This window comes from Trachurus trachurus (assembly GCF_905171665.1).
Source record: "Trachurus trachurus genome assembly, chromosome: 11".
NCBI lineage: Eukaryota > Metazoa > Chordata > Actinopteri > Carangiformes > Carangidae > Trachurus > Trachurus trachurus.
This window is the reverse complement of record NC_139904.1, coordinates 30,919,799-30,932,943: the sequence shown is the minus strand read 5'-3', so window position 1 is coordinate 30,932,943 and position 13,145 is coordinate 30,919,799.

Below are 13,145 nucleotides of genomic sequence, written 5' to 3'. Positions count from 1 at the left end.
GCAGAGACATAATAAAGAGGAGAAAAGGAGCAGTTTTTACAGGATAAAATATAACTATTGGCCCTCGTAAAATAAGCAAAATTAATACACAATAACTGTTCAACTAGAAATCTGCATATTTACTGTTATAATTTTTTAAAGCAGAAGTAAGTGATCCGGTCGTTTTGGCTAACTTCCTGTCAGCAGATGGAGTTAGCAGTCCCCGCCCTCGTCCCTACGTCACCACATTCACACGCATCCCTTGGCTGCACACACAGAGAGGACTGCCCCTTTATGCTGTTCTCTCTCCTCATTGGATAAAGGTTGTAGGATACAAGGAAAGTTTTCTCCTCGGCTTACAGCAGAGCAGAGTGACTGACAGACCCGTGTTTCAGACCAAACACTCTATATAAGTGATTGCTGTCGGAAGATAGAACTATTTAAGACTTACCGTATATTAACACAAATATTCCGCTTACTTCTGCTTTAAATGTAATCTTATCCCAAAAGACCTGGTTAGGGCCAGTCACTCAGCCCTCTCTATGGTTAGGCCTACATCTTAAAAACAATTGGGCTAACATGTTAGCAAGCTGGGGACATGCTAGCACTGGGGGGCAACCGCCATTCCGACATCCCACCAGTCCGACATAGTCCTCTGATTGTCTAAATGGCAATTTGTCCCATCATTCCTACAATTTTTGCCTCCTATGGTCGGAATGACGGTAGCCTTTTTTTTCTTTTTTTTAAAACATCCTGCCTTTCCGACAATTCCTTTAATAGCGTATTTTTTTTCCCCAAAAGATTTTGCACTGGTTGGGCTTAGGCAATGAAGAAATTAGTTGGTTAAGTTTAGTAAAAAGAGCAGGTAGAGACTAGACCGGCAGACTAGTCCCTGTCTGCGCTCTGCTGCGTAATTAGGCACAACCATGTGTGTATTCCTCTATCAGCATGTCTTAAAGAAGGGAGTCACCTGTTCAGTAACGCACAGACCTTATATTAAAGCCTTGGTTGGTTTACTTTACTTTATTAATCCCTCTGAAGGGAAATTGATCGAAGCACCCCCGCAGCTCCTCACACGCCTCCTCTGACCAAACACGCACCTTGTCGGAATGGTGGGATGTTCGCATGTCGGAATAGCAGTATGTCGGAATAAATGGTCGGATGTCGGAATGACAGCATACTGCTAGCACTTGTCCGTCACATCAGGTCTTCTCACTCCTTTCTTTTTTCTCTGAACAGTATGTTCATTTAGTCCACAGCATTTGGTTTTAATGATTGCAGGCTGTCAAAATTGTACAACATTTTATTCCATGAAGAGTTAATTAGGAGGGAAATGAAGCCTTCTGCGCATGCTAGCAGGATAATTGTCGCTAATGACTGACCCCTTCTCCGTTTATCTAGATTGATGTGAAAAAAACATTTTCTTACAAATATTAGGCTACATAGAAATCTCCAGTGGGATTCCTCAATACTGAATTGAGTTTTAAAAATGTTATCACATCATTCAAAATTGTATCTTTTTTCCAGTGATTATGTAGCCTATGTAAATTTGAATACTCCAAATACACAAACATATTTCATGGTTTCAAAATGTTGCTGCACACTAGGCTATTCATCTGCTCTCTTTTTCTGTTTGGCTATAGATTGAACCTGTAGATTCTGTTCATACAGTCAAACTAATAAGATAGATATAGGCTATAAATATTTAAAGCTATAATTGAACCAAATACACATATAATGATTGAGAAGCCATAGTTTTTGCAATCAATGATAGCAGTCTGTGGGCCTGCATTTGTTTTGAGGTGAAATGGCTAAATGTAATGCAGACATGATGAACAGCACAACAGGCTGGCAGAGAGATGGACGAAATTGACATGTTGAAGACAGAGTGATTAAGTTACCTGTTATAGAACAGCCCCTGAGCATATATCAATATGAACTGTGGCAGACTGAGAAGATGAATTGGATGCGAATGAATGGATATGAAGGAAAAAAAATAAGGAATTGCAAGCAGCCATACTTATCCAGTAGAGAAAATAGAGTCTATGTAAAAACCAAAGGAGCATTTTATGGAGAAACTATTTTCTGTGTGTACTATCAGTATGTTGATACAAGGCATTATATTGAAAAACAGCTGATGTAATTCGCTCCCTGGGCCCCTGAGATGCTCATGAGACCAATCTTTTCATACGGTATATTGAAATTGGATGTATTTCAGCTGCTACCAGCTGAATCATTTTCTTGTCCCACTCTTTTAGCCTTTTGTTTACAGATGCGCCTTTTGTTGTGCATGAACTCTTCCCTCTTATGGGGGCTGATGTTTGTGCTGTTTCAAGCATGAGTGCCTTAACTTACAAAGGGTAACAATGAAGTGAAATTGAAAAAAAAAAACGGAGGGAAATGCATTAGCATAGCAGCTTGATGTGAGATAGTTGGTGGAGTCGATGTTGAAACGACAAGAGAGTCGCGTTTGAAGGAGGATAAACACAAACGGGGGCTGACAGGGAAACATGGGAAACAAACTTTGGCGTATGAAATGTAATGTTTGCAAGGTGACAACATCAAGATGGAATTGGTTTAATGAGGAGAACGCTCTAAAGGCTGACAGTGCCTCCAACAGAAGGCACCTACATGGACCTAGTGGTGATCCAGGGGCCTGCTCTGTAGTGTAGTAGGGGAGAGTGGGGTAATGTGAGACACCCCCTATATCTAGAAAACGGAACACATTTTAATAAATCCAAGAGTGAGACTGTGAGCACACCACACACAAAGATTTACACTAGAATCTCGTCCACCAAGCCAGAAATCTCGCGTGATCGAACATGATCTGTAGCCACACTGCTTTGTTATGCTATGTGCTCTCAGTCAGCTCGCTTCTTTGGTTGGTTGGTTAATTAACTCAATTTTAGTCACATTCCACTTTGTTGGCTCCCAACACACACAAGACGACTTTTGATCAAAATGGTCACGATTGTCGGGGCCTACAATCTGACCCCCAGACTATCTAACTGGTTCTATCTGTCATTTGAATGTTAATTAAAACATTTTGTGTTGTATTTGATTTTGGTCTTGAGTCACTTTATAGTCCGACATTAGTTTTGGGAAGTGAGGTTGTCAAGCTAGCTGTCAGGATTCTAACTGTTACAACATGTGTTGTTATGGTAGTTTCAGAGTGGAAAAAGTAAGTGGATCAGTTTACCCCATTGATTTCTCTAGTCCAAGACCACTTTTTTTTAAATAATCATATTTTCACTGCCCTTCGTTCTAAATACATTCTGATAATTTCCATTGCTAGGAAACATCCTGAATTAATGGGAAATGTGTACATTTTACTGATACATCATTTTAGCTCGCTTAGAGGGGAGCAAATGTAAAAAATGTCTCACTTTACCCCACTCTCCCCTATAGTGGGAATCATCTGCATGTGTATCAGTACACCTCTGGAACGACCTTTTGCATCCAAGCCAGGACAAAGGGTTTTGAGGGAGGGGGGAATCCTGCACCACCCGCCAGTCAACTGTGAAAACAAAACTTTATCTTGACTCTGCGGGGAGGCTGTGAGATAGGGGACTGTGAGGCATCAGAGGGCAGAAACTATTCTTCAGGGCTGATTATCGGCCTGAAGACTGCGGGGCAACATTGGAGATGCAAGGGGAAGGGGGTAGGAGGGGGGGTGTTACTGGCTCGGGGTCGGGATCTCAAATCTTTGCATTGAAATGCTGATGAAAGAGAGGACATTAAGCTGTAATTGCTCTTTTGCTGTAATTCTGGGTGACACACCTCCAAGCTGAATACGGAGAAAACAAACCATGAACGCTGATGTGCTGCAGCTGCCACCTTCTTTTTTTTTCCTCCTTGCATGGCGAGGGCGGAGGATGCTGAGATTAAGGAACAAAATCTACTATAATGTGTGACAATAAAGTAAAACGAGGCTGTGCATATGACTTTCCAGTTTTTCTCCATCTGTTGCCAGTCGAGTTGATAAAACATAATCCACGGTTTCCTCTGAATATGATATGAGAGCTTACAATTTGGAACGCATCATTTGGATCATTTAGGATTTGGATCAGGTTCACATTTGAAGAGGGTATTTGAACCAGAACCTTAAGAGACACTGCTGGGCACAGCTCTTGCCAAATAGGGCATTTATAAAAGGTTGGCACAGGCCCTACAGAGTGAAGGCTGGCAAAGGCATGATGCCCACATCATAGTGCCAACCAAGGGTTTTGTTTGGCATGTGTCTCTGTAGTATGGCTTGTCTCCTCCAGACAACTGGCCCAAACACAACTTAGCATTAGGTTACAGAAGCATTACAAACTGAAAGTGATTCATTAAAAAGCTCCCAGACTCTGCGTGAGACGCGAGGTGCGAGAACGAAGATCAATAACTTACATACAGCAAAGATGCAAAAACATTATGGACGTATTCTACACGTGGTTCTGATTATATATAGATTCACGGCATCGGTGAATGAAAAAAGTTCTTCTTTGCTACTTTGCTCTGAATAAAACTGATTTAAATACACAATACCTCCTCTGTTGTAAACCCAGAGTGGCAGTGTCTTTACCATGAACCTTCTTATGGGAGGACTTGGCTCCATGCCTCTCCAAGTCATTTTGATATCCCTCGTTTGATAGCGGCGGGCGCCACATATGCAGTCCTCACTGAGACTGTTACAATAAAAAAAGGGCTCTAGGAACAACAGCAATGCTTAATTTCAGGTACCAAGGAGAGCAATTTCTGTCCTCCGACTGTACAAATCAAGACAGTAGGAGAAGAGGGGCAAAATAGCTAAAGTAATTTATTCTGCCTCAGTTTGACCTGCCAGGAGAGGCCTATTTTAAGAGAAAATAAAAAAGAAGGAGGAGGTGCTGAAGACAATGCATTTTAAAGGAGGCGCTTCCCCCAGTGTGCCTTTATCTGTCAGTCAAACCCGGCAATGTAAACACATATTAAGGGGGAAGACAGAGGGGTTTCCATAGCCACAGTTTTAAATGGCACTGTCGTGCTCTGCACAGCCACCAGCCCCCCTCCTCCTCTTGGCAGTGTTGTTTATTTGCTGTTGTGTTGGAAGAATTCAGGTTGTGCAAAAAAAAAAGAAAAAGCGCTGATAGCGAGCCACTGGGAGGCTTGGCTTGCGCTATTTCCACTGCAAAAGAAAGCAAGAGAGAGACAGAAGAGGGCCCAGCAGACTGAGGGGAAAAAAACATACAAGGCCGGTTATGCAGAAACACAGATTTAATGTAAGGCTTGGCTCTCTGTTATAAGCAGGGGGAGAGAGGAAAAAGCTGGTCTGGATTGGCAGGAAGAGGGAGACGGAGAAGGAAGGAGGGAAGAGGGAGGAAGAGGCACGTTGTCATCCAGCGGCCCAGGGGACGCCTGTTACCCCCCCACATGGAGAACCCAGAGGAGCTTTTCAAAAGGATGGAGTCCAGGAGAAGTCAGCGGTGCCCAGTTGAGTGACTGTCTGTCATAGTGACTTGTCAGAGGGGACGGTTGTCCCCCTATGGAAGCTGCTCCTGTCCCCTCTTTGGGTAAACTATCATACACTGAATTAACAACACAAGCCCTGGGGAAATCAGGCCTCTGTACAATAAATTGGCAACCCCACTCCCCCACCCCAACACCCCCACTCATGATTTTTATGGTTTCAAGTTCAATCACACAGTTATTATCATGTTTACTGGAATTACATGCATTAGGCCTATATATATATATATGTTTGTTTGTGTCTGTGTTGGGCTGTGATTTCAGATTTGGCTTTTTATCCTTCTGGGTGATCTCATTACATTACATGATATTTCATAAGCAGTTATTGATTGTAGCTGAGGGCGAAAAGAAAATCAGCACAGATGTACTTTTTTGTGAACAGAATTTGTACTACAGGTGTAAAATCCATGTAAAAGTAGCATTACTTTGTTTGTTCAAATGCATCGCCACTGGATGCTCAGTTCATCGGTGGCCCGTGCAGCAGCAAGCGCCTCTCCCTTGGAGGTCTTTACTTAGGCAATACATAAAACATCAAGCATGTAAGCAAGAAAGACTGTTCATCAACACAACGTGCGGTGTGAAAAGGGGATACGATTCTTGCCGAGCCACATGAAAGGAGCTCTCCAAAACCTCTGATTCTGTTTGTTCTGTCGTCTCTGCTGGAGACCAGGTAGGAACCCCTTAACTGTGGCTTCTCACCCGCCGCTTAATCTTACCCACAATCACATTTAGTGACAGGCGCACAAAGCCGTCCGGCGAGCCCAACAAGGCTCTGCTATTATGTAACCACGGACAGCTGGGCTTTCAAGGGAGGGGTAAACCCCCCCCCCCCACCCACCCCATCCGTGTGGCAGCACTTTGTGTCAACCAGACGTGACAGTCGAGAAAAGGGCCTGAGTAGAGAAAGGGTATTATCAGGCCAGGCAGAGGCATATAGTTCCCAGCACCCAATGCACTGGAGTGATGGAGTCCAAATCCAGCAGCAGAGTAGACACAGCACTAACATTTCCCCTAGATCCTTTATCAAATGTCCTTTAACAAGCTGTATCTGTGTGACACTTGATAACAAGTGCTAGGGCATCTGTAGTCTTGTACGCGAGTAATTAAATAAAGGAAATATAAACAAAAATCCATAGATATCCTTGGCTTCTCTTTCGCAGCTCTTCTCAGGGGTCGGAGAAATAATGGCCTCTGTGGTGCCGACATGGATAAGAGCATTTTTATGTCTTTTAAGGACACCCAAAAAAAATGTTCTTGGGTGCATTTCAAGCAACTGTACCTCAATGCATATTCCTGTGTCCTCCCAAAAAAAAAAAAAAAAGAAGGGAGGGAGGGAAAAAGTGGGAACGAGCACATGTGCATGGGTTTGATGTCCCCTTGCTCCAAAGGGGGTGATTTCTCCCCATTGCTTTTCTTAATATGTCATGTCTTTGAAAACGGTGGCACATGACACGGAACACAGAGGCACCCGAATGTTTGATTAAACTGTGCATCGCCTCCCTTTAGGCTGACATCTCCAATGGCCCTTTGATGCTCTGAACACACAGTGGAGCCAAAGGACCCAGAAATATCAGGGGGATAAACTGACAGACGGTGTGTTGATTTTACCACCCTTTCCAAATAATTCCCTGTTGTTCCAGGGAAGAACCATTATCGGTGGCGGTATTCCAGGGCAGAGATTGCAAGGGACACGAGCTGCCGTCTAGATACTGCAGATCTAAACATGTCTGTGGTCGCATGGATCTGGCCTTCAGCGTTGCTCATGAGCCAACGTGGCTCTGGTTTTGTTGTATGTCTGCTGAGCGGCTCAGCATGCAAACTTGTTTATGACATCCAAAATTAATGACTGACACTTTGGTTAAACTTTTATGAACATTCACTCTTTGCAGCAGCGTGACGGAGCATGAAGAATAACATGGGGCAGCATACTACACATTAAAAAGAGTGATTATAAAGTAGAAAAAACAATGTATTTGAATGTAAATATAACGTTCTTATTACTGTATCATCACTAATAGGCCTATATCAATTCAAGGCTGCACCAATCAGTGTTGGGTTATAGTTAGGCTATACTAATTAGGCTACTTTCAACAAAAAGTGACTGTAACTTTTTTTTTTTTTACCAAGAAAAGTAAATATTGCGTTGCTTTTTTATAAAATGCTCAAATATCAAATTAGTACTTGCACTCACCCCCCTAATTTCCATTTATTTGGAACTAACCAACTCACTCAGTATTCTTCCACAACTCACTGAGTGAGTCGGTTAGTTTCCAGATAAACAGCTTTTTTCTGATTAGTTGATGGACTGAAAAAATGTGTAATGTACACTTTAACGGGTGTATTATTTTGTGACAGGACTTCTTGAGTCAAGTAACGATGAATAACGGCGCATTTTATAGTTAGTAATGGTAACAGTGTTATGATAGTGTTATTTGCTGAAAAATGTAGCAATGTAGCAAAATTAATAACGCTTGTATTTTATAATGCCGTTATTCCCACCACTAGTACAAATGTTGTTGTATGTATCTTGGTAAATCAGGTAGCCTACTAACCTGACCTTTTCCAAATGCAATTTGTTATAGAAGAAGCCTAGATGAATTCAGAATATGTATAATCAACATTACAGTTAGCAAGTATCTGTTGTTAGATCTACTCCATTATACATGCAATATAGTATGGTAAAGTAGCCTAAAGTTGATAGACTCAGTGGAGAGTATTGCATGCTAATTCTTCCACATTTCAACATGTCCTCTCCCTGCACTGTTACTGGTGCAGAGGCTTCACAGGCACCACGCATTTAACAAGAACCTCTCTGTTTTTATGTCTGTGGGATATTTTGTGGAGTGCTGAGTGACTTTTGGGGGACATTCTGAACACGAAGACGCCCCAGTTTACTGCCCACCAGTATAACCAGTTCCACTCCTGTGTAGCTGGTGTCTGGCGCTCTCACAGTTGAGCTAGAGATTGTCAAGTCTAGATAGAGGTCACAGTACAGCAACCGTTCCCTCCAACACACAGGCACTTCATTAGCATACACAGGCTGAAAAAGGCAAAAATCCTCCGAAATATGAAACATTTTACGGTCTCACCTTAGTGTTATATATTTATAAGATAGTGTAGAGTAGAATTATTCTTTATTTCTTCGTTTTTCTACTTTTAAAATGTGTTTTTACCTCAGATTAAAATCAAACTCCAGTCCGGGTTTTCGCACGAGCCGGAGCCTCAATTTACTGTGTGTGCTTTCAGCGCCGCAGCACTCACTGGCAACCTTAAGGATTCCTCCGCGGCTCACTTGTGTGTGCGTGTATGTGACTCTTGTTTTACAGCTTAAAACGACCAAGTTTTCACCCGGTACGCCACGTAAAACAAACCGCAATAGTTTATTTCGATCGTCTTTTCACTGGATATTAATTATAATACGTTTCAACACGCACGGGTCGGGTTTAGAGAACTTAGTGCACTATTTAGCCCTGGCTGTCCTGTCTTTCTAACGCATACAATACATTCCAGTGTTGTTCCGCGGTGTGACAAGGCCCTGCCTGCCTGCTGTTCCTGTAAACTCCCGCCTTGACTCAATGAGCGAGAGAGGCAGAGAGACACGGCGGCAGAGGCGAGAGAGAGAGAGAGTGGAAAAGCCCTATAAAACAAGCAGGCCTACAGCACCCACACTGGAGTTCATATTCCATTATAGCGCACACACAACAACTTTGCAGGGTATAATGAACACAGTAATCACATAATAAAATAAGGACTTACACATATCGGTGGAGAAATACCAATTTAGTCTACAAAACTGCCTGCATTACAGATTATCCACTCACTGTCCACTGCATTTACCAACAAATAGCAAATTAGAGTGACTACTGCATATTGAACCATGCATGAACAAAAAAAAACCCTCCTCATTATGATTTTTAAACTTTGATAGCCTCATTATAGTACGACATTATATAATTAAGTGGAATTTTAATATACTATATCATAAATTCCAATATTTGCAAAGTAAACATGTCCTTCAACTGACATTACAGCCCATGCTCTGGTGTTTTACTTTCTGATTAGCGTGATCAATTTTGGTAACTAAACCTTGGAGAGTCTAACAGGCTATCTAAAATAAGGCTCTCCATTAAAAAGACGCTCCTTAATCTTCCTATCATATTCCTGTAGGGATTTTAAAGTACATCTGCGCCACTCAAATGTGGGTTTGTAGTGCCTTTATCTTAAATTTTTATCACCTATCATGTCACTAAAATATTCCCATAACATGGGTTTTATGGCTAGTGTGGCTGCTGTGCGACCCTGAATTTGTTATAGGATTACTTTTGTGGTTTTCCTTGGGAGCTGCTCAAAAGAAGCAGCTCCTTAGTGGCTTAACCGTCAATTAATTTCTGCCCAGGTTCAGTGTAGTGAGATGTGGTTGCATGATGATGACCGATGCTTTTGCAGCCAGATTGCGTGCAAAACCAGATTCCACTGCCCCTAAGTGACAGTTTATGGTCTCTGGTTTGGTTTGGCAGGAGATTGCCAGATTGCCAAGCAACAAAACTACCCTGACTCCTGAATGAAACAGCCATCTGTTCCCATAGCCCGGTAAAACTGAATTAATTTGACAGAGGGCCTAATCCTGGAATTCAGCTCTAGATTGATTTTTAGACCAGGATAACCAAAAAAAAAAAAAAAAAAAACATTAACAAGAGCACAGGACGGCATGCAGCATGAGACTGAGGATGAATACAGCATTATAGTCTTACTTCCCCTGCACACTTCCACAAAAGGTGGGATGCATGCAACTTTAAAATGACAGTTCTCAAGCTGAGAGAGGATGAATGAAAAACAAAAGGAGAGGCTATTGTTTCCACTGACTGTAAAGCAGGTCATAGCATACTAATCCCCCATGCCTGGGCTGCCACACACTGAATGCTGGCCATTCCCTGCTATTCATATCCACACACGGCAATTTGGAAGCAGAAGACTTTGCGAACCTGAGATAGGAGAGAACACGTTAGGCAACTAATTCAAAGGAATGAGAGGAATTAGAGCTAAGCTAAGGCTAAAAGTGCTACACGTGTGACTGCATGCATTCAGGTGAGTGGGCTCCCAGCGGCTCCCGTCTACACGTCGGTGACCTTTTCCCCTACAGATTACCCCACTGCCCTTGACCCGCGGCACGCCGAGGGCAGCGGGCCCTTTTGGCTCGCAGGTCAACCTCTCCTTCCAGTGTCTCCCAGCTTTATCCTTCCTGCTTCATGCCTGTTAAACCTATATGGATTGTTTTACCCTCCGATCCACGGGGGCCACACAATGCCCATTGAGTGAGAGGGGTCAGGGGCTCAGCGACTGCGACCCGAGCGCGGGGGCTTTTTGTATGGAGCCAAGCTTGTATCCCATTCTCCACCCCTGGCTCAAATCATGTAGCTTGCGCGTAAGACACACTTCTGGGCTCACACTAAATCAGCTTCATAAAGGGGGGCTGCAACAATGGAGAAAAGAGCTGATCATCTGGCTGCTGTTGTTCTCCTTCCCACACAGTTGTGTGGTTAACTTGGATGGATCACACTTTTGTTTTGGTTTTTTTGCAGTGATATTACACCAATGCTGAGGGCGTAGAGGGCTGACACTGACAGATCTACTAATACTGCTGTGATGTCAGACACACTTTCCAGGCTATCTCTCAGTCACAGCCGGTGAAAGTGCACGATAACCCTGCCTGCTCCCTTTGGTCTCGGATGTTGCCTTGTGCTCATCCAGGTCATGAGGTGTAGCAACAGTGGCCAACCCCTCTGCACTGATTATGGCACCTCTGATTTACTTGCAAAATTAATAACATAGGGCCAAGACACCTTCCTTCTCTCTCTCTCAGCTAGCCAAGAGCTTCTGCATTCAAATGGGACACACCAGTTTAGGTTTGATTTTCTTAATTTCCCTCCATTCTGCATAATGAGATCAGTTTAAAGGGTGACAATAATTGGCAAAAGAGGGTCAGGAGAAAAAAAAGGGGCTGTGGCTATTTTCTGTGTTGATTGTTTGCAATAAGATCCTTTTCTTTTAATTATTTAGCGAGCCAATTCTTGATTTGGAAATTGCTTCGACAGCAAAACAAGAGTGTCTATCTCAGTCTGAGGAATGATGATGGTCTGCGAGGAGCGAACAGAACAAACAGCTCCCTCTTTTATGGCTGTAATTAAAGCAGCAGTGGGTGGAAGAGTGTGGGAAACCAGCAGAAAGAGCGGAAGAGGGCTGGTTCGTGACTGCCACCTAGTGGTGCCACCGGAGTAATGCAGGATGAGTGCAAAGTGCTTTTGTTTTATGGATTTGCCTGTAGTTACACCGTGGTATATGCATTGAATAGGATTGTGCAAGGGATATTATGCACAGTGGAGACTTTGTGGAGAATTGAACCTCTCGCGGAAATCCCGCTCACCTTCCCTGAACCCCGCGTTCGCTCTCCAGCGGCATGTGAGAGCGCTATCTCACAAGGATCTCTCATTTCTTATGCTATGAATGGCAAAAATAATTGAATAGTGTGACCCACACTTGGCAGCTGAAGAGGAGGATGGATTTTGATCCCTGTAATAAGTAGGACTCAATAAGCGCTGCAGGAAGCCCCAGCTTGGCTCCAGCAGGAGAATGACTGGGTCAGATTAAGGTTGAGGAGTTTAATTATGAACAAGGAAATGAAGTTCTCCAAATCTCTGGCTCATGGGATAATTTTAGCCGAGAGACAGCAGCGGGTGTCTAGGGGTCCGTCTTCCCCTCTGTCTGCGCTCTGTAGCTGAAGCATCTTCTGACACTTCACAATCGGAAGCCTCCTGAGGGAAGCGGAGGGGGTGGTGGAAAGACGGAGAGAGAGGGAGGGTGGGGTGTAGAAAAAGAAGACAGGGATGAAGTGCCACTTAGGATATTGCTTCAAGGACTGCTCTCCTTGTTAAACTCAATGCTGTGGGCATAAATATAGCCAGGCATCAGATGATTTATTGACACGCGCTCCCTCTCCTCCTTCTTCCTGCCTAACAAGCCTGTGGACAAATGAATTGTCGAACTGGAGGAATTTTGCCTTGATTTACACTCAGTTCCCAGTGCCTGTGGGAAACTGTAGAGGAAGGAGCTGAGAGTGTGAGCGTGTGTGAATGAAAGATGCAGAGACTCTACAGTAAACTTGCAGCAGGAATGATAGAAGTTAGTGGATGGAGATCTTTTATTAACCAAACCGAACCTACAAAACTTCTTAGGCTGTTAAGTGTTCTTTTTGTAAAACTTAGTTTAACAGCAACAAAAAGAGAGTTTTAAATGGGAGCTGCACCAGTTTTACACATAAGGGTCATTTTGCTTGTCTTGATGAGAACCATTCAGCTTATGAAATGATGTCATCGGGGTCCTCGTTTGAGCTCAATAACAGAGTTAATGCACTGGGTTGAAAGACATTGGCTGTAGCGAGGTCTCTGCAGAAATATGCTTTAAGTTGTGGGTAGTGCTTTTGTCAGTCCTCCAACCTTAAAGGTCCCATATAGTACAAACGTAGATGTCCACGTCTTCTTTGATTATAAAGCAGATCTAGGTTCTATATTAATGCTGTGACCGTCAGATCAAAGTGCACAGCCTGAATTCAGAAACTGAGCCTTGAAACGAGCTATCAGCACTTCTGTGACTTTGTGATGTCACAATAAAAGCAGCCGCCA